This window comes from Sebastes fasciatus, chromosome 15 (genome assembly GCF_043250625.1).
Source record: "Sebastes fasciatus isolate fSebFas1 chromosome 15, fSebFas1.pri, whole genome shotgun sequence".
NCBI classification, from domain to species: Eukaryota; Metazoa; Chordata; class Actinopteri; order Perciformes; family Sebastidae; genus Sebastes; species Sebastes fasciatus.
This window is the reverse complement of record NC_133809.1, coordinates 1,872,437-1,897,883: the sequence shown is the minus strand read 5'-3', so window position 1 is coordinate 1,897,883 and position 25,447 is coordinate 1,872,437. Positions and strand designations below refer to the sequence as shown.

The 25,447-nt window shown below is 41.9% G+C and overlaps 2 protein-coding genes across 8 annotated transcripts in view; both read left to right on the top strand.

Annotated features, from left to right (window-relative positions):
* npas3 (neuronal PAS domain protein 3) overlaps window positions 1-25,447 on the top strand; it is a 324,742-nt gene that overhangs the window by 161,014 nt on the left and 138,281 nt on the right. The gene's annotated exons all lie outside the window — the stretch shown is intronic.
* akap6 (A kinase (PRKA) anchor protein 6) overlaps window positions 1-25,447 on the top strand; it is a 420,277-nt gene that overhangs the window by 389,263 nt on the left and 5,567 nt on the right. The window lies entirely within an intron of this gene.

Genomic DNA, 25,447 nt, shown 5'->3' with positions numbered 1-25,447 from the left:
TGTGATTAAACTGTGAGTGTGAGGCAGCGTCATTAACAACACTGTACTGGTAGCAGAGCGCCATTAATGAACGCCACGTTTCAGGAAGCTACAGTCTGATCTACTCTTTCACATACAGTAGGACTCCTTCTGGCCACCAGACTTCATTTAAGAAATAACAGAAGTAAGAAGTCAACGGTGCATCAGATCAACTCACTTACTCCACGTCTCCAAGTCCTTTTAGCTCCACAAATTGTTATTTTTCACGCATTTTCCAACAAATGTCCAGCAACATCCACCTCCAGCATTTAGGCAACAAAACCACTTAGTTTGGGTTAAAGTAACTATTTAATTACGGAAGTTACGTGACAAATAAATCAGTGTTGACTTCTGGCCTCACACGGGGCACCAACGTGGATTCCTGGTGAAAGTCTGGTGTTTTCTGACCCACCCAATCCACCCCGACATCCTCCCTACGCAGACTTTGTCGCTCTTTTAACACCCGCGTCCTGGTTCACGATTACGTGCATTAAATATTGATTATTTTGTGTTACAGTACATACAAATTTAGTGTCATCGCTACGAACACTGTACAAGAACATAACCACATAAAACAGAGACAGACGATTTAATATAATGTAAACTCTGCAACTTATTTTCAAAATAAACAATATCTGTTTCAATCCATCTCTGTGTTGTGTGTGTGTGTGTGTGTGTGTGTGTGTGTGTGTGTGTGTGTGTGTGTGTGTGTGTGTGTGTGTGTGTGTGTGTGTGTGTGTGTGTGTGTGTGTGTGTGTGTGTGTGTGTGTGTGTGTGTGTGTGTGTGTGTGTTAAGCTATCTGGTACAGTAGAACTATGATGTATGGTTCTCATCCTCACACTGAGACACCGCACTGATAGGAAACACACACACGGTTCAGAGCTGATGTAGAGGGTTGATAACTCGGCAATAAACTCTCACACACACACATACACACAGAAACAAAGTACAATCAGTGTGTGTGTGTGTGTGTGTGTGTGTGTGTGTTGGTGGGTAGAGAACAAAAAGGGAAGTTAAACTTCAAACAGGAGCCTTGATGTTGATATCATTTAATAACATCAGGTCCTACACACACACATACACATGCACACACACACACACACGCACAAAGTACTCATTAGTCAGTTTTTTATGAGTGTGTGTGTGAGGAAAGGAATCGACGCACACACACAGAAAATTGAGAGAGGAAGTGTAGAGGATCTTTGTAAAGACAGCATCATGACCAGTCTCTTCTCTGAAATGCAGCTTTATTATGAGCATGTGTGTCTTCATCACAGTCTTCCTCCCAACTCGTCAAATACCAACGCCTGGTTGGTCAGTGGTCCTACGCTTCAAACTATGGCGCTCTAGGTTCCCATCTGGGGTCAGTTTTGGACGTCTTAGGGATGGCCTGTCAGTTTCAAATCATTACATGCATACAGTGTATTTGCAAAATAAACTTCCGTGTTCATAAGAAACATACAGTTTCCGCTCGTTACATGCAGAACTTCCACTGCATGAAAAAACATAATTTCGGTCCTGTGAACGCCCAAAAACTTGACTAACTCCCGGCAGTTTACAGCCTGTGAACTCTGCGTTCGCCTGTGCCATAAATCGTCGGGAACGTACCATTGGCGGGGAGGGGTGGAGGGCGGTGGACGGTGCTGGAGGACGGTGTGTCAGTTTCCACTCGTTACATGCATAGTGTCTTTTCAAAATAAACTTCCAACATAGGTTAACTCAGTTTTTAGGTTTACTTGGTTAGGTTTAGGAAAAGATCATGGTTTGGGTTAAAATAAGGAAGTAGTCTCCTGGTTAAAGTCCTGTGTTTATTTGACACTCCAACCGCTCCTCTCACCCGCCCTAAATGGACTTTCTCTCTCTTTATACTACGTCAGTTGCTCTGAGCGTCTAATAATAACGTGGATGGGTTTACATTGGAGTAAGTTGGAAGTCCGGGTGCGTTTCATACAGATGCTAAAGGGTGCTTTGGTGCGTTGATATCAGACACCGAGGTGCACTGAGTAAGCATCGGTATTTGACGAGTTGGGAGTGGTGTTGTCACGATACCAAAACACCGTCAATCTTAAAGTATCGGTACTAATAAAACAGGGTATCGTATTGTTTTTAACGACAGGGTATCGCAATACCTTTCTAGTATTAGCATACCGTGCAACACTAGTTGGCTGGTTTTAATGGTGCACATTTCCGAACCGAACCAGATGACACCAGGCCTGAAACTTTTGGTTTCTCGTTCTAAGGCAGTGGACCACTTTGCTCAGTTGGTAATTCAAACAACGCTTTTAGTTTCTAGTAAGAGTCATGCACCAAAACCACTGGATCCTCCACTTCCTAGGATAAAATATGTGGAACTTTGCAACCATGTTGGCTGCAGGGATTTGCTTCTGTTAAGACACAAGAGTATCATCGAGGTCCAACACTGATGTTGGTGATCAAGTCTGGATCCCAGTCACCAGTCCACTTCATCCCAGAGGTGTTGGGTGGAGTTGAGGTCAGAGCTCAAGGAGCTGGCTTTGTTCACAGGTTATCTAAAACACACAGTGTATGTCGACCTTCATTGTAACCTCCAAAACACAGTTTTCAGCTCCTCGGATGATGAACAAAGTTACAAAATAAATTCCATTTAGTAAAAATCAACACATTCCTTGATATTTGATATTTCTGAGAGCATCCTACTGCTGTCTAGAATACGTTACAGGTGCTTAGCTTGTTTTATAATCAGCTAGCTGTGATCGTTTGCTTGCCAGCAGTGCCGGCGTAACAAAGCTAACGGGAGAGAGGAAAAAAAGAAAACAAGGCCTCTCCAGGAATCTGGCAGCAGATTGTAGAAAAGCTGGAATCAAAGGCGGCGGAAACGGGAGTTCATGTGTGATGTTGTTTGGATCACAAGACGCTTCGCTTCAAGCGGCAACACCTTCATCTTCATGTCTCAGAGCCAAAAACACACAGAGAGAGGAGGGAGAGGAGGCAGAGAATAGTCCATAATCAGGGATTCACCATGAAAACATTTCTCTCTCTGTCGTCCTCCTTATCTCCATCATCTACTCAACGACGAGCGTCATTTTGTCCTCCCCTCCCTCCCTCCCTCTGTCTCTCTCTCTCTCTCTCAGCATTCGTTTCTCCACGATGGAGCGATAATATCCATCTTATTACGCTCTGTGCGGCGCTGTCGAGGCTGGAGTGGGGAGGTTAAACGTCCACTCAGTGTTCGGGCTGAAGAGTCGAGCACTCTCCGCTGATAGAAACAGTCCCTCTCTGCTCGTCCTGTCCCAGAAAAACACACTCGACACAGGTAGTTCAGGGTTAGAGGACGTAAAACAATAGGATAAACTCAGCTGTTCTCTGGATTCAGTCCACGTCTGTTCACACGAGTCTGCTAATACCTGCCAGGGAAGGTAGAGTGTCCTATTCAGGCTTCTTGGCGAGTTGTTGTGGTGTTTTTTGAGGAACCAGAGGGTTGTTCTTTGACATTTAGTTGTATGTTAAATGCAGCTCCTGCTCTTTAATTTAAAGGCCTACATTTACTTAACACCTGTTGAACCATCTGATGGTTTTTGTTTTACAGGTTTTCCTCTCAGCTTCTTTAAACCCCCCCTCCGGACAGTTTTACTTCCTGTTTTTTGGTTATCGGTTATACGTCTCCTGTGAAGGACAATTTGCAGAGGTACCTATCGATGTAGTTGGATCGTAGGAATATAAATCGAAACATTGATGTAGTAGATGAATCCTTGCACCCCTAACGGCAACCAGATTGCATCGTTTTTCAACCCAGTTTAGATTAATTGACTGTTTGTCAGACCACAAATGAGACCAGAATTATCTCTTGCGCTCTACTTCACCGTCTCCTCCTGGCGAGGCGGCCGCCTAGCTGCTGCTGCTGCACCGAAGAGCCGCACCGCCGCACGCCGACCACAGCGCACAGGTCCACCGTTTGAAACACAGTTTTGTGACGTTTTGGAGGTGCACCGTCCACCAGCACCAACACCGACACCGGGCCTTTACAAACACACATCCATCGTCCCCGCCCTCCACAACCTTACGGACTTTTACGCCGTCTATACTCCAGTGCCTGACTTTCCACTTCTGCTCCTGTCGTAATTTCTACGGCCACTAGAGGTCGCTGTCGTCCTCTTTTATACTTTCTTTCGGTGATCTATCGTGTGAATTGATGAAAAAACCTACTAGTGTGTGCAGTAGGCTCATATTAACCCACATCTATGGGGCTTATAGTGCCTATTTAACAGCCTTTATTCAAGAGATTTGTCATCCATATTTGAAAGCCCAGTAGAGAGGTGATAAGATATTCAGGGAGTGAGAGTGATGACATCAGCTGTGAGGTAGAAACCACACCGATGACGTAAAAGAGGAAAAACATCTTCATTGGTTCTTTAATTCATTCGTTCATTTGTTGGCTGACTTCTGTCAGATTGTGGTTTCGACCGACCTTCTCCGTGTTTTCCTTCTTCACCGGGAAACAAGCCAACTCCAAAATTACTGTCTGGCACTCCTCTCTCCCTCTCGCTCTCTCTCCTTCCCTCCTTTCCTCCAGCATTTCCTTCTCTCCTTTGTCCTCCATGTCGTCTTCATCTAGAATCATATTTTATTTATTGTCTCTCCTCCATTTGTCCTTACATCCATCCTCTCCTCCTTCCCTCTGTACCTCCCTCCATCTTTCTCTGTTTGGATCCAGTTCCTGTTTCCATCTTCATGTCCCTTCTGTCCTCTCTTCCTCCCGTCATTTACCCCTCCTTCCCATCTCTCCTTCTCACTGTCCTTCCTTCCTTTACTGTCCTTTATCCGCCCATCATTTCATTCCTCCCTATCTTCCTTCTTTTCTTTTCCTCTCCTCGTTTCCTCCTTTACTTCTGTCCTTCTATTTACTTCCTTCCCTCCTTTCCTGTCTTCCTGTCCCTCCTCCAATTTGTCCTTACATCCATCCTTCCCTCCTTCACTCTGTACTTTTCTCTCCATCTTTCTCTGTTTGGATCCAGTTCTCCTCTTTTCTTCTTTCTTTCCCTCCACCTTTCCATCCTTACTATCCTGTTTCCTTCCATCTTCATCTCCTTTCTGTCCTCTCTTCCATCCCTCCTTCCCATCTCACCTTTTTACCATCTTTCCTTCCTTTACTCTCTTCCTCTCTCTCCTTTTATCCATCTTTCCATCCATCCCCTCCACTCTTTTCTTGTCTTCCTTCTTTTCATCTCATTGTATCCTCATTTCCTTCTGTCCTTTTTACTTCGTTCCTTCCTTTCCTGTCTTCATGTCCCTCCTTCAATTCGTCCTCATATCTGTACTTCTCTCCTTCGGTCTGTACTTTTTCCTCCATCTTTCTCTCATTTGATCCCTCCTTCCCTCTCTCCTTCTCCTTCTCTTCCATCTAGTTCCTGTCTTCCCCCCTTTATCTCCCCCTTCTCCTCCCTTTAGTCATGTATTTCCTTCTGTCCTTCCTTTTATTTCCTCCTTCGTCTCTCCTATCCATCTTTCAACCCTAGAGGTAATTTCATTCTTCTTCTCTTTTTGTTTTCTTCATTCCTGTCTTCCCTCATTTCCTCTCCTCTCCTCCCTAATTTCCTTTTCTCATTCACCTCCTTTTGTCTTTCTATTTACTTCCTTCCTCTTTTCTTCTCTTCTCTTCACCCTCGATGTATCCATCCTTCCTCTCTCCACTTGTCCCTCCTCTTCTGTCCTTCTATCGATCTCCATCCGTCCTCCTCCTTCTATTCAACCCCTTTCTCCTCTCCTTTGTTGTACGTTCTCACCTCCTCCTCCCTCCTTTATTCATCCTCTCCTCCCTCTCTTTCCTCTCTCTCTCCGTCAGAGTTGACCAGTAAAAGCCGCTCTGGCAGCGACTCCTCTCCTCTATAAAAGTTGTGACATTGAGACGTCTGAAACTATTTTAAGCCTCCGTTTTTTTTACTTCCTGGAACCGAATGAAATCAGCAGCCAGAAAAACGCTGCTTCCTGCCAGAACTATTTATACCTTTTTAATATATCAAATGAACACGGAGAGGTTCAGAAGAAGTGCTATAAATCAGGTGGTTTATACCTCGACTGTTGCTGAACTCACTGGGGAAAGAAACATAACTTTAAAAACATCAAATAGTGTGAACGTCACTGTGGATTCTTTAGATATTATGAGATGAATTTCAGGTGATAAATATATATATATTTTGGGATAAATGCTCTTCAGATCAGCTCAGTTCTGTTTAAACAATCTTACCAAGACTAAGGATGAACAGTTTTTAACACAGTTAATCTCAAAAGTGAGGCCATTAAACTAAAAACCCATCTATTTAGTCTGGCTTTTATTTAGTGTTTTATAATTTTATAATTTTATTGTTTTTATTTTTAATACTTATTTTATTTATCATCATCTTTATAGTGTTTATTTTACTCTATTCTTATATAATCAACATTTTATTGCTGATCATTTTTACCTATTTTATTCTATTTTTATTTAATTTAAATTGTATTATTTTAATACAATCTGCTTATTTTGTGTACTTTCATAATCTTTTATCTATTTATTTTTAATGTTATTTTTATTTCCTTGTAATTTATTTATCTTTTATTATCTTAAATACCCATCTCTTATTGCTTTCTTATTCAATGAACTTTTATCTTGGTTGTTTTGGTGTGCATTCGTCTCTGAATCCATTTTTAACACTACATTTTTGTCAGTCGTCTGTACAGCACTTTGAATTGCATTTGATTTGTTTGAAAGGTGCTATATAAATAAAGTTTGAGTGGGTTGATTGATTGATTGATTGATTGATTGATTGAAAGCCCAACCACAGTGTTTACCTTTAGTTTCTGCTGGTAAATAGCCCAGTGAGGCTCCAAGCGTTTAGCTTCACTCTGTCGTTTTCTGCCCTTTTTCTTTTTCTTCTCCTTCTGAGGATGAACACAATTGAAAATACACACACACACACACACACACACACACACACACACACACACACACACACACACACACACACACACAACCTGTTCTTCACTTCCAATGAAAGAGCTGAATTGAGAGCATTTGTTTCCCTTTTTTCTCTCCTACAAACACTCTCCTGCAGGCTGGTATTGTGCTGCAGTTAATAAAGTGTTTTTAGTGTGTGTGTGTGTGTGTGTGTGTGTTTGTGTGTGTGAGTGTGAGTGTGTGTGACCACCAGATAAGGACTGGACTCTGATAAGGACTGCAGTAACTCCCTCCTCTCTGCAGACTAGCTGGTGTTTCAGACACCAGTCGGCTCGACTCTCTGCTCTCAATTCACAGATTATTACTTTAATTCCCATAATTCAGATTTACTCATTAAATCAGATTAACATGAACATGATGTCAGACTGAATGGATGATCTTATTATCAGACTGCTATCAATGTTAGTGCTGTTATTTCTATTTCGTAATAGTTTAACACAGACATGAGATCGATATCCATCTTCTCATCCACGTTTTCAAAGTAAAAGAATAACAATAACAATCTCATCGTTGACAGCGCTTCTACTCCGTTGTCTTCATAGCATTAGCTAAGGTTGTGTGGGGTTGCAGCGAGGAAGAGGTTTCCGTGCTGTTTGTTGACCGTGATTACTCTGAGCAACATCGGGAATGAATTACAATATAATATATTTGAATATCTTTCTTGCTTTTTCACTGATGGTCTGAATAAGTTGTTAAATATGTCGCTAGGAAAACGATCCAGTTGTCTTTAGGACAGCGGCGTCAACAATAATACCGTTTTGAAACACTTGAATACAACAGGAACAGTTATACTTGTAGACTTCTGCCATGGTTCGACATTATTCCAGCTGTGTGTTACGCCGCTTTTATTCGTCGCGGGTGCCGGAAAGACTTTTGCAAAGGATACACTGGTGTATCCTCGCTTCTAGCTCCTTTAGCAAGCCTCCTCGTTCCTCTCTCCTTTTTCCTCCAGATGCATTTCAGGAATTTGACTGATGTGCTTCATCTTGTGCTCTTCATCAGGCTCAACATACAACACTTTACAATCAATCATATACATACACAGCAGCCTGTACTGTAGCTGCCATGGACAGATATTGTAGGGAGAAAAATCTACATAAACTTTGTTATTGAATGTGATCCAGGGTTTTTCAGATTTGAGTATGAACGTTTTGTAGTCGTGTGTTCAGCCGCCGCCGTGCTCGACCTCGGCCTGTACGGCGGTTTCCAGAGGATTTGTCGGTGTGCGACGGCGGATGAAACACTCTCCCGGTGTGTCTGGGAACCTTTCTGCCTCTAAATCAGTGCTGAAGGTTTAATACGAGCCGCCGTGACTTTCTGCCGCTCCAACTCCACATTTAAAAGAAGATGATTTGGACCCTGACGGCTTATAATTAATTAACATCCACCTCCTCCTCCTCCTCCGCCTCAGTCTCTCCATTCCTCTATTTGGTTCTCGCTCCACTCGCTCTTTCTTCTTCCTTTCTCTCTCCTTCCATCACCGGTGGCATTCAGCCGTTTCCCATCCGACACATAATGTTCATCTCGGCAACTTAATTACGCTTAAATGGGAATGGGCTGAGGACAGAGAGATGGAGGAGGGATGGAGGGAGGATATGAAACCAGAGGGATGGAGGCGAATAGCAAACCAGGATTTCTTCTCCTTTGAGGATGGAAAACATCTTGTAAAAAGTCCTGGAAATACTCGTTTTTCTCTCCTCATCCATGAGAACTCCCCTCCGTTGATCCCTCTCTCCTCTCTCTTACTCCGTCAATCCTTTTCCTTGCATCACCCGTCCCTCTCTTTTGTCAGACAGTTGGTCAGAGTTCATTAATTTTTACTGCTGAGGTAGTTTCCTCCGCGGACCGGGGAGAGAACAGATCCTGGATCGGTTTCTACGGTTACCAGGCTGTAATCAGAGGTGAAACGAGGTGAAAAGACGACTGCGGCTCACTCGCTAAGTGCTGCTATTTGAGCTGAATTACACACAAATTTGCAATCAAATGTTGTATCAGGAACGCATCAGGGGTCAGAGTGATCACTCTCATTCAGGAATTCATCTACCTGGATGGTTAAGAGCGAGGCACTTTGTTAAGATTAAAGGTTCAACTTCCTTTCTAGAGCAAGTCCTTAGAGCTGCAGCCTAAAGAATGTCAACCGCTTTGAGCTACAATACTTCTTCTACTTTGGACCTGAAATAACTTGACAAATAGTAACGCCACAGCCATAGATATTGTAACCCAAACGTTGACTTATACGCTACCTAACATCCATACTTAAGTAACGCCACATCTTAGCCCAAATGTTGACTTATTTGTGACGTAACTTCCATACTTAATTAACGCCACTTCCGTAGTTATTTTATCCCAAACGTTAACTTATTTGTTACGTAACTTCATAGTTATTTTACCCAAACGTTGACTTATTTGTTACGTAACTTCATAGTTATTTTACCCAAACGTTGACTTATTTGTTACGTAACTTCCGTAGTTATTTTAACCCAAACGTTAACTTATTTGTTACGTAACTTCATAGTTATTTTACCCAAACGTTGACTTATTTGCTACGTAACTTCCGTAGTTATTTTAACCCAAACGTTGACTTATTTGTTATGTAACTTCCGTAGTTATTTTAACCCAAACGTTGACTTATTTGTTATGTAACTTCCGTAGTTATTTTAACCCAAACGTTGACTTATTTGTTACGTAACTTCCGTACTTAAGTAACGCCACTTCCATAGTAATTTTAATCCAAACGTTGATTTATGCGCTACCCAACGTCCGTACTTAAGTAACACCACCACTTCCGTAGTTATTTTAACCAAATCCACGATCTTTTCCTAATCCTAACCGAGTAGTTTTGTTGCCTAAACACTACAGGGGCTTGTACAGATGCTCATGTTGCTGGACATTTCTACAAAAACACACAAAAAATAACAAAATAACCGTCTGTAAGATGTCATACAAACCGTTGATGGTGATAAGACTCCAACATTGCAATACTGTGGTCGGTAATGAACACTGCAGCCTCTAGAGGCCGCTGGAGGGCCTTAAGACTTATCATATATTTAATATTTAATATATTCTTACTATTATTAAAATACAACAGGACAGTCAGTATTCTGCAGTTAACGACAGGACGAAACACTAAACAGAACAACAAAGTGTCCATTGTCCACAGCACAGGCATAGTTAGTAATTATATAGAAGTATATTGAAATAGACACAGTGAAAGTCTAAGACACACACCAACCAGAGATAGGCTGAGCCCTGCAGAGCAGTTATTATGTGTGGTGACAGTGTGACAGAGAATAATGGAGACACGTGGCCTCGTTCACCTCTGTGTCTGTTAAATTAATGACTAACAGCTTCACACTAAACTCCTGCAGCTCACTCTGTCTCATGTTACAGTCCAGACAAATTAACAGCAGATTAACACCGAGGAGAGCAGCAGTCTGTCTGCTCACTTCATCTGCTTTACCAGCCGGAGCCTCCAACACCCCGACAAGACAGCTGAACACATCTACAATATTTAGCATCTTACACTGCGGCTGTTCTCAGGCTTTCCTACAAAACTGTCTGTCGGGGTGGAAAGAACCTGTGAAACAACATGCAGACGTTCATCGGACAGATAAACTCATCAAGTTCCCTCCATTCAATGGGAGGAAACTTCAGGAATTCATGAATAAAGACTAAGTCTACAACAAGACATTGATAATAATTTAAATATTTTAATAAAAAGAACAAAGAAAATAAAGAAATCATGGCACTATAAGTACTGTACAATTTTGACATACTTCGCACTAAATGGCGTATAAATGACTCGCTTCTCTGCAAGTCATTTCACATGCAATGAGAATGCTGTTTCTAAAATAAAACCTCAATTTCAACTTAAAGTTTTTCACCCGTTGCTGGATGTGAGGCTTTAAAGATATAATAAATGTAAAATTGGCTTCAAATTAAACAACATTAAAATGTTCTTAAATGTATTCATTAGTGATAAAAATAGAATAATAGACCCTTTTTTTTAGTGATGACGTCATGATGAGGTCATGATGAGGTCCCGGTGTTAGCTTCTCTGATATTGTCCGACTCTCTTTCTGACTGACTTTACTGAAGGATAGTTAACTATAGACATCCAGAGATTTATACACCCTCCATTTATCTTTACAGCGCTGCCGTTGGCGTAGGGGTCGGCTAATCTGGTCCCGTTGGTTAACGTTAACTTTCTCAACTACCACTGGTGATCCTGGAGAGTGGGTGACGGCCCATGTTGAGAGAAACTAGGATTTTCTTCAGCCATCGTTAAAATAAAACAAGACAACAATACTTGCTATCCAGCGTTAACTAACGTGTTCAGAGAGTTAATCTACCTCCACTTAAATACCTCACCATGGTTACTAACAGGAAAGAGGGCTATTTAATACTCTATAATGACATAACATTGTGAAAGGAACCATTCTGCATAAAGAGTATGTTCACTTTTGATACTTACATTTTGTATGCTAATACTTTTGTACTTCTACTTAAGTGCCATTTTGAATTCAGGACTTTTACTTGTATTGTTAGACTATAAGATTCTCTTTGCTTAAGTAAAGTATCTGAGTACTCCTTCCATCATTAGTGGCTGATTTAGTTCAAATATACCAAATACCAGCTCGTAGTAACTAAATAACAATGTGATTTAAAGGATTATTTCCACTTTAAATGTCACATTTGGCTGGTAAAAGAGAAAACGTGTCTTCATTGTCCTTCATTTTCAAATCTGTTTTGGTCTCAGTTTTAGTTCCTTGCTGAATTCTGCGTAGTTTAAGGATATTTTAGGTGCATGTTACGGCCAGTTTTGCACGAATGGCTCCAAATACAATGATGCCGTTACCGTAAAGAAGTCAGTCAGAGCTGGATTCATTTCAAAATGCATTGTTGTTGGAATTTGCAACCGCGCTAGAGCTGCTGGTTTCATCCGATGCTGCTCCAGAAACCTGAAAGTGAACTGATTTAAAGTGATGAATGTTTTATCAGGTGTCTACAAAGTGACATGTTTAGATGGAGGACAGATACGGAGGAGATCTCTCACCCCGTATCCAAATGAGACGCTCACATTTAAAGAATAATCTGCTTGCAGACACGAACACGTTGTATGAGTGTGTGTGAGGTGGGTTTAATAATAAGAACCAAACAGTGAAATGTAGAGAGAGAAGAAGAAGAGAAGCGGAGAGTGAGCGGTGTGCTGGTGTTCAGCGCTGGCAGGTCGTCTCCTGTTAATCCTGACTGCTGCTGGTCCACGTACACTCCCACAGCGGCCGTCCACCGCCTTGTTCCCTTCACGCACAGTAGGCTGCCACTTAATTAACGTACGCCTCCGTGTGTGTGTGTGTGTGTGTGTGTGTGAGAGAGAATGTGTGTGTGTGTGTGAGTGTGTTCACGCCCTTTTCCCACGTATTATGGTGTTCAGCCGTTCCCAGTGCGGGTATTCAGGGGCTTGTTCAGTTCACCACTGGAGCATCAGGGCCCCTACCTAATTACACTGTGTGTGTGTGTGTGTGTGTGTGTGTGTGTGTGTGTGTGTGGTACAGTAGGCTGGTTCCTAATTACTGTCTGCTCCTTGTATTCCCTCAGTGCCAATACCTTCCTGCCTCACTGAACCCTCGCTGTGTTAGTGTGTGTGAGAAGCCGATCATGTACTCTGACAACAAATTCAGACACAAGAGAAGCCTCAAATCTCATGAGGCTTTGGATTGACACACACACACACAAACACACACACACACACACACACACACACACACACACACACACACACACACACACACACACACACACAGTATCAGCAGTCTGACGGTGGACATGTCCGTCTCCTCTCCTTCAATGTCACCAACATTTCACACATTTTCTTTTTTTTTACCTTTAGGTAGGGTTAGTATTAGTGTACATTATATTTTATTATTATTTTAAGTTAAATAATTTTACCTATTATTTAATTATATTTATTATTGTTTTTAGTTATTTTATTTATCTTTTTAAATTATTATTATTATTATTAGCGTAAATATAAATATATATATATTATATATATATAATCGTTTCTCGATTAAGTTTATTTATTTTATTTATTATTTTTTATTTATGTTTTTCAATTAAATGTATTATTATCTTTTTTTAAAGTAAATACATGTATTTATGTTTATATTTTATTTCCCCCTTAGCTTGTTTAAGTTTATTTATTTTATATATTATTTTTTATTTATAATTTTCAAATAAATGTATTATTATTATTATTATTATTATTATTATAAATATATATCCTATATATATATATTTGTTATGCCTTTTTATGTATTTATTTCCTTTTCCCCTTAGCTCGATTAAGTTTATTTTATTTATATTTTAAACAAATAACATAAAATATATATATATATATATTATTTATTTATAATTTTTTTATTTTTCAGATAAATGTATTATTATTATTATTATTATTATTATTTAGTATTAGTAGTAGTAGTCCCACCTCAGACTGACTGTTTAGAACACACACACATGCATACACCAACATCAAATCAACAAAACACACAAAAACTAACATAACCGTGCTCTTATTTTGTTAACTGGCCTGTATTCACTGACGAGCTAGCTAGCTAACGCCTGCTCTCCTCCCGGTGAAGTCGTCTCATAGCGGCGAGGAGTGCGGCAGAGAGACCATGACCCGGCGCTGTCCGCCGTGGGCTCATTTCCTGTAGCATGGTGGAATTAGCGAGCTAAGCTGGCTAAGTAGCCAGCCGTCCGACCAGCGGGCCGAACACCGTGACCTCATCATGACACATAAAGGGTCTATTGGTGTTTGAATTGTGGAGGACAGAATCACTTTTCTATTTCTGCTGTAACAATGAACCCCGGAGACGTGGACCAGAGTTAATAGTATAAAACAGAGACTTTAAAACCTTTTGATTTACTGACTCATAAAAGTGGATTCAGTTTTAAGTTATTGGCTTTTTTTCCTGAAGAAGGCAGGATGAGCCAGAACGCTGACTCATAAAACCAAACCTAAAAAGACTGAATCAGAGTTATGAGTCCGAGGCGTCCCCCTCTTTACTTTGAGGACAGTCGGATTAAACACGTAATGACTTGTGATGATGTTTATGTCCACTATGATTTAAAGATTTATACTTTAGAGGCGGTTTGTTGCTTTATACATAAACACATACATCAACATCACATTCACATATTTAAACTTTTTATTCCCCAAACAGACAAACATGAGCTCAGAATAACAACTACAGACATCTATCTACTCTCTCTCCGTCCTGTTTTCCTCTCGTCCGTCCCCTCACATCCGTCCCCTTCCTCTGTCCCCATTTGTCTTCTTCCATGTCGTCACTCTGTTGCTTTACCTCTCTCTCTCTCTCTGTCTCTCTTTGTCCTCTTTTGTCCTTGACTCCAACACACACCAGCTGGCACTCAGCCAAGTGAAGAGACAGCAGAGATGATTATACACATACACACACACACACACACACAGGAAGTGGTGTGTGTGTGTGTGTGCGCGTGTGTTAGAAGTGTGGTAGCGACAGCAGAGGGATGTCATGGAGAGAGAGCAAAGTAATGAAGTTCAGCATAGAGAAGAGACGATGAAGACGTAACTGGAGAGAGACAGGCGAGGTGTGTTGGTTGATTGAGACTTTACAGGAAGTCTTAATCAGGTTGCTGAAGGTTTGAGGCGACCAATAGGAATCCAGGTTACATCAAAACACTTTAGAATAACTACAGAATACCTTTCAGTATAACCTCCTGACAAAGAATCTTTTAGGAATATGCAACCCTACATCTAAGTTACACATACAACATATTCATCTTATTCTTTACCTGAACTCGGGTGTGTCCGCATTGTGTCATGTTGTTTTCTCACTTCCATTCAGAGTGGAAGTGACATTTACTATCAAGAACCATTTTCTGGAGCTGCAAAACATGTGATCATTGTGATGAAGGTAACACAGTTTATAGTCTAAGTATATAGTATATAAGTCTAATGCAGTGAGGGCCAAAGTGCAAATGTACTACGGAGTATTAGGGCCACATTGAGGGAAAAAACATCTGAGATTTACAGAATAAAGTACTCGTAATATAACGAGAATAAAGTCATAACTTTACGAGAATAAAGTCATAATTTAACAAGAAAAATAGTCGTTATATTACGAGAATAAAGTCAGAACTTTAAAAAAAGGAAAAAGACACGTAAAAATACTACTTTATAATATGACTTTATTCTAATAATATTATGACTTTTTTCTAATAATATTATGACTTTATTCTAGTAATATTATGACTTTTTTCTAATAATATTATGACTTTATTCTAGTAATATTATGACTTTTTTCTAGTAATATTATGACTTTTTCTAGTAATATTATGACTTTATTCTCAAAATCTCAGATTTAATTTTTTTCCTCGATGTGGCCCTAATACTCCGTCATACCGTCGTACCATAGACCTACAACAATGATAAATAAAAATGAAAATGTAAACAAAAAACAGTTCTTGTGCCAGAGATTGCTCAAAATTACAACAAGTTTGAGTGTATAAAATAAAAAGTACTATTTCTAGCATCAGTGCCTAATAGAATATCAATAAAGTTAGATACATTTAGTAAAATAAGTACATAAGATACGTAAAATAATAAAATGTAAAGTAAGCTGAAAACAGAAAAGGAAGTAACATTGCACATGATGGACGTTAATATTGATATTGCACATGAGAATGGAAAAAGTAGTATTGCTCATGATATTGATAATACTGTTGTTCTCAGTTCTCAGTCTATCTAGCTGCTTGATAGCAGCTTGATAGCTAGGTAGTGTAAAACTTGTGCTTGTGTTTGAGCATTGCTGTGTCCTGCAGTGACAACTCTTTATACATTTCATCCGATATCGAGTTAACTGCGTCCCAAACACATTTTCTATCGTCCCCGTGACGACGGTACGCTGTTAGTCTCAAGCCCCGACGGTTCCTGCGGTACTGTAAAAAAACGAGCACCGTCATGTTTTCAGAACTTTGGCATCGACTTGGTACCGAAGTTCTCATGATATTCCTACACCTGAGCTCATTTTCTAAGAAGCTTTGGAGCAAGCTAGTAATTGAACCTTGAGATTACTGAGCTTCAAATTCAACATTCTTACCTGCAAACCAGCAGAACAGATCCACGTTTTCACTCCAGTTATCATGAAGTTTTGCTGCCTTGTCAGTCAATTAATTTCCAAATGTGAAAGAGAAGAAAACGAACAGAAACAAAACATGTTATATATTTAATCTCTAAATACTCACCAGAAGAAAACAACAGTTAGTCCGAGTTGACCCTCTGAGCTGACGGTGACCTCGTCCACATGATGACCTCATTCACAACCTCTCTGTGTTGTTTCTTCTCTCTCTCCACCACCCACTCTCTCTCTCTCATTCACCCCCTGCTCTGATTTCCAGTTAAGTCTGATCATTGAACGATAACTGCTGAATTATTCAACACAAGCGGGAAATTACGGAGCAATTCAACGCTCATTTGGTGATGTTACCGACTCTGAAAGCGCCGGTTCAACTCCGAGGAAGGGTTTCTTTTTTATCTCTGTCTCCTCTGCTTCTTCTCTTGTAGGAATATAATGTTCTGCTCTTTTCTGATTCTAATTATCAACATTTTCATCGTGTCAAGTTTGGGACAACAACGTTTTTTCTGCATTAGAAATTATCTCATTTAAATCCAGATTATCCTATTGACATCTTAAAGGTAAAATCTGTGATCAAACATTTCATGAATCCTTCTTAAACCTTGAATTTAAAACTTGTCATTTACTGTAAATGTGAAATGAATTCTGTCCCATTCTGACACAATGATTACGAGTGCTTTACAGAAGATAAAGAGTGAAAACTTTAAGTCAAATAGCACCAACCAGAAGAGGACAAAGGCCTTATATAAGAGTGAAAACCGCCGTGTTGCACGTTAACTTGTGTATTTAAAGTGCCTCCTCCTGCTCTCAGGCCCGCAGGCTGTCTCACTGTAAAACATCTCAGCGCTGAACAGTTAAAGTCTCACTGAAGGAGTTTAAACAGTGAAATAATGCAGGTTTAGTGGAGCGACTCTGCCAGAGTTAATCGGCCCCAACATCTCATTTCAGGAGGAAAGAGTCTCCTTTAGGCTCACTGCCTCTCGTTTATGTGACGAGCTGTAAACTTTGTAATGTGTAACAGAGAGAGAGAGAGAGAGAGAGAGAGAGAGAGAGAGAGAGAGCTTTATACCAAAGATCTGTACTGTTATATAGGCAGAGTGGGGAGGCAGTTACACCTGTAAAGATATTAAGACTGAGAAAATAATGGAATCAGAGCATTTGTAACTATGGAATATCCAGCTGTGTCTCCTAAAAATTACGTTTCCTTACAACTGAACTCACTTCACTTATTATAATATACGTCCGTAGCTTGATAACGTAACAGTTCTTCAGTCATTTTAAGCCAAACCATGTTTTTTTTTTGCTAAACTGAACTAGGTAGTTTTGTAAGAGTTATTTGTTAAAACACATACAGGCCAACATTGAAATGATCTCAAAGTAAAACAATAACAAAGTCTGCGTTTGGAGGATGACGAGTCTATAGAGCTATATCTACGAAATGTAATGCACTATAAAGGTCCAGATACACCAACCCGACATCAGAGAACTAGCAGCGATGAAGGCCACCAGTTGCGTTGCCTCACGTCTCCTTTGTCTTGGCCAAAAAGTTGCACTCAAACACACCGTAAAGACTAGAGGCGACGGCCGACTACCACGTACGTTCTGCTCCTGCGTGAGAGGAAATAACTCTCCACACCAGCAGGCGGCAGTAGTCTGTATTCATCACTCAGAAAGAGAAACAGGAAGACCGAGGACGGCGGATATACAAGCCGTTATGATACGTACATGAAACCATTTTCACACCACTCTCACTCACCACTTAGCTTCATTCCAGATGTTCATGTTGCTGTGAATAATATCCGTGTGTGAGAAGAGTCCTCTGTGTGTGTCCTCTTGACTTTACTCATTTGGTTGCTTTCCTCACGTCCGTTTCTCTTCTTGTACACGGATACGTTTCAGCTGAACAGCCGATCAGAGTGATTTCTCTCACCGACGAGCTCCGCCGGCGATTCAACATGCTGAATCGGCCGAAAAAAACTCTGACAAGGGCAGACTAGAGCCGACGGTGAAGGACACACCGCACAAACTAGACTGACAGACGCTCACCGACGGCCCTAAACTGTCCGACAGCCGACCGTCGGCTTGGTGTGTCAGGACCCTAATTCGTATATAACCCACATAATCAATTCAGATGTAATCCATGTAAGTGTAATTTAATGCCACTTCAGTAGTTATTTTAGCCCAAACCACGACCTTTTCCTAAACCTAACTAAGTAGTTTAGTTGCCTAAACACCGCCGGTGCATGGATCGCTCGTGTTGCCGGACATTTTGTAGGAAAACGCACGAAAAATAACAAAATAACTTTCCGTAAGATACCATATGAACCGTTGTTTGAGGATACGTTGCACAAAGTCAACGTTGACTGCTTACCTGATGTAGGCTACGCAACTTAACTTACATAACAAACATACTTATTTAACCCTAACCATGATTTTTTCCTAAACCTAAACAAGTAGTTTAGTCTGAATTCACAACGTTAACCACGAGTTTAAAACTGTGACCGTAATAGATCGTCATAGTTAGACATGGAGGGCTTCCCAGTGCGTTAAAAAGACTCAAGAGAACCTTGATTGTACCGTTATCCTGTAAGTTCCCCTCGTGGCCACAGCGGCTGCTGTTCAGCAGGAAGTTAAATAATCTCTTTTTAAAGCTAATCCAGATGATATCAGGTGATGATCTGTGATAATCAACTATTCATTCATTCACTCCCTCTGTTTCTCTGTAGAGAGAGAGAGAGTCGCTGTGTGTGAGAGGTTGTTCCAGCCGACCAGTCAGACGGTTAAAGTTTGATGATGGTAAAAAGAGAGAACATGGATTATTAAGCAGAGCCGCTCATGAAAAGTTAAAGTGGTTGAAAGACGCCTTTAAAGAGACACTAATTAAAACAAATGTGTCCACTGCTGATGACTTTTTAAACATCTCCGGGAGGCTGAGTGAGTCTCTGAGAGCGTCTCTGTCAGTGATTACTCTGGAACAGTGAGGCGTTCTCCTCAGGTTCACTAAACACATTTACACCACTTCATGTTAGAATATGAAACCTTTTATTAAAGATAAATGATTCATTTGTTTAAAAAAACTAAAGATGAATATTGTGAAAACATCAGATAGGATGTATGTGAGATACAAACGTTGCTTCATGGCGCTGCTAGTGGTCACAACCTCCTCAGAGTGTCTTTAAGTCCGTCTTTAATTCCTCAATCATTCCATACCTTCTATCAACCTGTCCATGTTTCCTTCCTTCCTACCTTCCCTCACTTCCTCCTCCTGTCCCTCCTTCCCTTCAGTCCTCCTTCCTTCCTTCCTTCCTTCCTACCTTCCTTCTATCAACCTGTCGATGTTTCCTTCCTTCCTTCTATCCTAACCTGTCGATGTTTCCTTCCCTCAGCCATCCCTCACTTCCTCCTCCTGTCCTTCCTTCCCTTCAGTCCTCCCCCCTACCTTCCTTCCTCCTCTCTCTTCATCCCTCAAGTCCTTTGTTAGGTCTTGATAAATTGGCTCTGACATTCTGCCAACATGGCCGCCCTCCCTCCCTCTCTCCCTCCCTCTTGTTTCAGCTACTCTCTCTCTCTCTCTCTCTCTCTCTCTCTCTCTCTCTCTCTCTCTCTCTCCTCTTCCTCCCTCCCTCCCTCCCTCCCTCTCTCTCTCTACAGCTACTCTCTCTCTCTCTTCCTCTCTCCAGTGTTCTTACACCTACCGCTAATTGAATTGGCAATTTGTGTAACAGTACCAATCCGTCCCCTCTCTCTCTCTCTCTCTCTCTCTCTCTCTCTCTCTCTCTCTCTCTCTCTCTCTCTCTCTCTCTCACACACACAAATACTTTTCCTTCTCTAATATACACCTACATGATCACTCTCTCACACACACACACACACACACACACACACACACACACACACACACACACACACACACACACACACAACACACACACACACACACACACACACACACACACACACTGGATCGCTGGTTTGTTGCCAATTTCATATTAAACAAGAAAATAAATTAACAACAGCAGTAATGTCTGACTTTGAGAGACCAAAGTTAAATTGACTTTCCAATGAGATGGTCACACACACACACACACACACACACACACACACACACACACACACACACACACACACACACAAACATACACACACACACACACACACACACAATTTTGAATATTTTCAAGAAGTTTGTTCTTTACATTTATTTTACAGTTGTCAATCAATTAAAATATTTTCTGGACAATATCTGTCATTGTTTTGTGTTGATTGATTTACAATAATAAATATATACATACATTTACATAAAGCAGCATATCTGTCCACTCCCATGTTGATAAGAGGATTAAATACTTGACTGATCTCCCTTTAAGGTTCATTTAGAACAGATAAAACGTGATTAATTAATCGCGAATAACTATTTTAATTGATTAACAGTCCCAGTGTATTTATTTAATTTCTTTTGTATTGAACAGTAAATATACAGTATACGTGTGTGTGTGCGTGTGTGTGTGTGCGTGCGTGTGCGTGCGCGTGTACGTTGGACTCGTCCTGCAGGATCAGGATCTTTGTTTGTTACCACGTCTCAGGTGTGTGTGTGTGCTGCAGGTTCAGAGGTCTCACTGCAGACACACACACACACACACACACACACACATGCACACACACTTTGACGGCTAAACGCTCAGAGCATCGCTGGAGGGGTTAGCTGAACACACACACACACACACACTAGTTGTTTACCAGCAGCGAGGCCGAACCAGAGAGAGAAAGAGAAAGAGAGAAAGAGAGAGAGAGAGAGAGGGAGGTTGTCATTGTTATTCTCTGGCCTTCATGTGTTGATCTTCCTCCTCTTCATCCTCTTTTACTCTCCTCTTCCTCCTCTGGAGACGCTCAACACACGGCGATGACCTGCGAGGTGAAGGTCACATGACGGACAGAGACAAACAGAAGACGTCGGCTTTTTAGTAGACTTACTAACTTCTTCAGAAATAGTACCTTTTTCTCCCTCTTTATCACTCCCCCTCCCTCAGCTCTTCCTCTTCATCCCGCCACCTCCTCTTTCTCAGTCTTCATCCTCCTGCTCACCCTCATCTTCCTCCCCTTCTATCTCTCTCTATCCCTCCTCCATCACTTCCTGCCACCTCCTCTCTATCCTCCTCCTCCTCTTCCTCTCTCTTCGCCTTCCTCTCACCCACACCTGTTTTCCCCCTTCTTCTCCTCTTCCCTCGCCTCCTCTTCATCACCTCCTCTCTGCATACTCCATCCTTCTTTTCCTCCTCTCGTCATCGTACCTCCCTGTCTTCCCCCTTTACCTCCTTTCTCCCATTCCTCCCCCTCTGTGCCTCCTCTTCATTGTCCTTGCTGACCCTCCTCTTTCTTCTTCACCTATTCATTGCCCTCTTACTTCCTGTTATCCCTCTTCATCATATTCCACCTCCTCTTCCTCCTTCCTCCCAGCTTTCCTAACACCTTCTCTTCCTCCTTCCCCTCTTGTCGTCGTACCTCCCTGTCTTCCCCTTTTTCACCTCTCCTCCTCCTCTTCATCTTCCTACAACTCTCCCTCCTCTTCCTACCTCACCCCCTCCTCAGTATCTCTCTATCTTGCTCCCCTCCTCTTCATCGTCCTCTTGCTGACTCTCCTCTTTCTTCTTGACCTTCCTCAGCTCTCTCACCTCCTCACTCTGTTTCTCCTCCTCTTCCTCCTTCCTCACAGCTTCCTAACACCTTGTCTTCCTACTTCGCCTCTTGTCTTCCCCTTTTCACCTCTTCCCCTCCTCTTCATCTTCCTTCTACTCTCCGTCCTCTCCTTACCTCAGTATCTCTCTATCTTGCTCCCCTCCTCTTCATCGTTGCCCATCCTCCTCTTGCTGACTCTCCTTGTTCTTCTTCACCTTTTCATTCCCCTCTTAATTCCTGTTACCCCTCTTCGTCATATTCTTCCTCCTCTTCTACTCCCTCTCATCGTCTTCTTCACCTTCCTCAGCTCCTCCTCCTCTTCCTCTTCCTCCTTCCTCCCATCGTTCCTAACACCTTGGTCCTTCCTTCTCCTCATCTTCCTCCTCCTCAGAGTCCCCATATCTTGTTATTCTTCACCTCTCCTCTTCTTCACATCATCAGCCTCCTCTTCCTCCTCCTCCTCCTCCCCCCCTTTTAAAACAAACATTTCCACAAATCGTCTCAACAGAAACTAGTGATTATCTACTTTTACTTCACTTCAGATTAGTTTTTAATCATTTACAAAATGCCGCCGTAGTTATTCTGGATTAACTTTAGACTCAATCGATGTGATCAGATGAAGTTTTGATCCTGTTTTCTTGTCTTTACTATAAGACGTGACGTGTTTGAGTCCTCCTGGTTCACTCTGGATCATCACACTTTAAACAACAACATTTATTTCTCTGTAAAGAAGTCCGATGTTCCCGTGAGGTCGGGCTCCTCCTCCTCTGTCTCCTCTCTCCTCACCCCGTCTTTAAAAGACTCTCGTTCACAAGAGCATTTCATTACATCATTAATTGAGCCTATTACACCCCCCCACTCCCCCACTGCCCCACCCCCTCCCAAAAAGAAACCGACAGGAGGGTGAGTGTGTTTAAATTCAGTGTAATGAGGTCTGCAGGGAGACGAGGACGGAGGTTGTGTAGAGAGGAGAAAATTACCTCAGGGCAGAAAAATCTCTCTTTTAGTGAGCTTTAATACCCCTCTATCTGTCTGTCTCTCTGTCTGTCTATCTGTCTGTCTCTCTGTCTGTCTGTCTCTCTGTCTGTCTGTCTCTCTGTCTGTCTGTCTCTCTGTCTGTCTGTCTCTCTGTCTCTCTATCTGTCTGTCTCTCTGTCTGTCTGTCTCTCTATCTGTCTGTCTCTCTGTCTGTCTGTCTCTCTGTCTGTCTGTCTCTCTGTCTCTCTATCTGTCTGTCTCTCTGTCTGTCTGTCTCTCTATCTGTCTGTCTCTCTGTCTGTCTGTCTCTCTGTCTCTCTATCTGTCTGTCTCTCTGTCTGTCTGTCTCTATCTGTCTGTCTCTCTGTCTCTCTATCTGTCTGTCTCTCTATCTGTCTGTCTCTCTATCTGTCTGTCTCTCTATCTGTCTGTCTCTCTATCTGTCTGTCTCTCTATCTCTCTGTCTCTCTATCTGTCTGTCTCTCTGTCTGTCTGTCTCTCTATCTGTCTGTCTCTCTATCTCTCAATCTGTCTGTCTCTCTGTCTCTCTATCTGTCTGTCTCTCTGTCTGTCTGTCTCTCTGTCTGTCTGTCTCTCTGTCTCTATCTGTCTGTCTCTCTGTCTGCCTGTCTCTCTATCTGTCTGTCTGTCTATCTCTCAATCTGTCTGTCTCTCTGTCTGTCTGTCTCTCTGTCTGTCTGTCTCTCTATCTGTCTGTCTCTCTATCTGTCTGTCTGTCTGTCTGTCCCCCTGTCTGTCTCTCGGTCTCTCTGTCTGTCTGTCTGTCTCTCTGTCTCTCTATCTGTCTGTCTCTCTGTCTTTCTATCTGTCTGTCTTTCTGTCTCTCTATCTGTCTCTCTCTCTGTCTCTCTATCTGTCTGTCTCTCTGTCTCTCTATCTGTCTGTCTCTCTGTCTCTCTGTCCCTCTGTCTGTCTGTCCCCCTGTCTGTCTCTCGGTCTCTCTGTCTGTCTGTCTCTCTGTCTCTCTATCTGTCTGTCTCTCTGTCTTTCTATCTGTCTGTCTCTCTGTCTCTCTATCTGTCTGTCTGTCTGTCTGTCTGTCTCCCTGTCTCTCTGTCTCTCTATCTGTCTGTCTCTCTCTCTATCTGTCTGTCTCTCTGTCTGTCTGTCTCTCTGTCTCTCTGTCCGTCTCTCTATCTGTGTGTGTCTCTCTGTCTGCCTGTCTGTCTTTCTGTCTGTTTCTCTGTCTCTCTGTCTGTCTGTCTCAAACTGTCTCACTGTCTGGTTAACACTCTACTAATGTCTCGCTGTCTCTTGGTCCGGGCCACTTTTGTTTGTTCATGCCGCTGTGTTTTTTGTTTGTCTCGAGGCAACAGGATTTTAATTTAATAAACTATTTAAAAAAAAAAAAACTCTTGTTATTAAATTAAACTATTATTTAAAAAAAACTAAACTTTTTCAGCATTTTAAAATGCAATAAGCAACAAGTTACATGTACAGAAGACTAAAACAACAAAATACAAAAAAGGCAACAATAGAGTGTAGAGATGCACCGATACTATTTTCTTTCAGACCGAGTGCAGGGTGTGAGCAACATACGAGGCGGTGCGCCGCCACCGGCTCTAGGTCGGCTTGGAAAGGCTCGGGGCGAAGGTGGCTTTAAAGCGCTCCCCGCCCGGACCTCGCCACTTCCCAGGGCCGTGGACAAGGAGTCTAACGCACGCGCGAGTCAGAGGGTGCAAGCAAAACCCCGTGGCGCAATGAAAGTGAGGGCCGGCATGCCCGTCTCGCCCGTCAGGGGAGGTGGAGCGCGAGCGTGCGATAGGACCCGAAAGATGGTGACGAGAAGTTAAAGTCACGCTGCCGTAATGTGGTATCGGTGCCGATGTATCGGAGCCGTTTTGCGAGTACGAGTACATGAGCACATGAGCACAGTATCGGACCCGATACCCGATACTGGTATCGGTATCGGTACATCTCTAATAGAGCGCTGCAGGAATGAGTCCTAAAACCCATAAATGAGTTAGCATGTTAGCACTTCCTGTTCCCTCGTCTGGAAGTCAACGGGTTCTTTGAATGGGTTTATAGTTCTGGGTCTAGGTCTGTGGTTAACACAAGAGATTTTAACGTTTTGTTCTAAGACATAAAATAGATCATTAAAGATCCCACTGGGGAATTCTGAAGCTTTTATGTGTCTTAAAAAAGGCGGTTGCTAACAAGTGGCTAAATGAGACTACTAAACGTCATCGCGCCGACTCGTCCTCCTTTACAGCCTCGTTGTTTATATACAATCAGAAAGAAGTATGGAAGAAGTATGTACGTTTTGGTTTCTGCTTCTCTTCTTCAGTATGTTTATGGTTGAATGACGTAGACGTACATTAGTGTGATTGAATATTGGTGATAAAGGGAAGTTTTTAAATATTCAAATTCTCTTTCTGTATGTCTTTCACACTTTCTGGCTTTGTCTTCTTTTGGGAAAGAGAGAGACAGTTTAACCTGAGGGCAGATATATCACATATAACCCCCCCCCCACACACACACTCTCTCTCTCTCTCTCTCTCTCTCTCTCTCTCTCTCTCTCTCTCTCTCTCTCTCTCTCTCTCTGGCTGTTGTACTTTCTGTTTCTCTGAGTTTTGCCCTCGGGGAGAAATTTTAGAAAGC